The sequence below is a fragment of the Lactuca serriola genome, chromosome 3 (genome assembly GCF_051521515.1).
Source record: "Lactuca serriola cultivar US96UC23 chromosome 3, Lser_US96UC23_V15, whole genome shotgun sequence".
In the NCBI taxonomy this organism is placed as follows: Eukaryota; Viridiplantae; Streptophyta; class Magnoliopsida; order Asterales; family Asteraceae; genus Lactuca; species Lactuca serriola.
Window position 1 is genome coordinate 182,973,273 of NC_136410.1, and position 1,575 is coordinate 182,974,847.

The window sequence follows — 1,575 nt, forward strand, 5'->3', positions numbered from 1 at the left end:
CCTTTGATCCAAATTATTCAGCATAGCCATCACAGCTGCTATTTCTTTAGTTTGGGCCCCTCCACTGCCTTTGACTCCATCTTGCCAAGGGTTGTGGTATTCGCGAGAGTGATTTGCGAATTCTTCAATTAGCTCCGTGACCTCCCTTGGATTTTTCTTTGTCAACGGTCCTTTAGAGTCAAGGAGTTGTCTCGTCATAACGTTGACCCCATCATAGAATATTGACATCTCTTGTTGCACATTTAGCTCATGCTGAGGGCAATTTCTGAGCAAGCCCTTGTACCGCTCCCATGCTTCGTATAATGACTCCCCCGGCTGTTGCTCAAAGTTGGCTATTGCCTTCTTGAGTTTGGCTATCTTGGATGGTGGGCAAAACTGGTCTAGGAATTGCCCACGCATTTGAGCCCAAGTGGTAATTGTACCCGGTGGAAGTGATTTTAACCACTCCTTAGCAGCTCCTTTGAAAGTGATGGGAAGCATCCCAAGCAAGACGGTGTTTCTGTTGACATTTGGGACATTGAAGTTGTCACACCCCAAAACCAAGAACGGCGGAAACATTCTGGGGTGGAGGACGTCATGTACAGTATCACAACAGTGTAAAATAGTAAACAAGCAACAACATCATCCATTGCATTGAAAGTAAAGTTTTAATACATGTGTGTTCTTTCATTGTAATAAGACACCAAAAACATGTAATCAAAATAAAAGACGAGACTTGTCTGTGCTTCGTCTTCTCAAAACCTGGCCATCGTACCTGTCTACTGGTGACCTGAGAATACAAGTTATTTTGAAAGAGAGCATCAGCTTAAAGCTGGAGAATTCATAAGTATTTAAGTGTCATTGCCTTGTTTTGAAAAGCTGTTATGAATGCCATGTAAATGTTTTATGTAAAGAAGTTGATATAAGTATGAAAAACCCTAGAAAATCCCTTATTTCCTATTAGTATGAGATGTAGTCTTCTACTAAGACCCATATGTTTTGTAAGCAAAATGATAGTTTTTCCTTTCTATTGACTAGTACTAAAAGTACCTAGTCTAACTTCTCGTTTATGTGAATATATCACAAAATAAAGTAAATAGGAAAATGTACTAATGTAAGTGTTATCCCGAGGTACTAGGGCTAACACGACATCGCGGTAAGCGAAATGTATAACGTAATGAACATCCGAAGAATGTCCACTTGTCCTCTGTAGCAGCAGTAGGGCGGAGGAAGGGTTAGTCCCGTGAAGGTACTCCTAGTATAAGTAATAACCGTAGGCATCCGTAGATGTTCATCAACCACTAGTGCTAATAAGCTGGGATTCGGAATGGTTAGTCCCGTCTAGATATCCCGAGGTACTAGGGATAGGCAGGAAAATTTACACAGAAGGTACTAATAAATCATCCTCGCAAATCTAGATACAAGTATTCATGTAAGTATACGTGGAAGGTAGCATGTACGTTACTGAGTTCACGCGGTAGATTGAGTTTGTAAGCTACGGGGCCGATTCGGGCAAGGATCTCGAAAGGCCCTATGTATCTTGGATTAAGCTTCCCACGCTTTCCGAAGCATATCAAGCCCTTCCAGGGTGAGACC

At 41.8% G+C, this 1,575-nt stretch overlaps 1 non-coding gene across 1 annotated transcript; it reads left to right on the top strand.

Annotated features, from left to right (window-relative positions):
- Nucleotides 1-244: 244 nt before the first annotated feature.
- LOC145096639 (small nucleolar RNA R71) lies at nt 245-351 on the top strand. The gene has a single exon (XR_013704012.1). It is a non-coding gene; the product is annotated as a small nucleolar RNA R71 (small nucleolar RNA).
- Nucleotides 352-1,575: the final 1,224 nt, after the last annotated feature.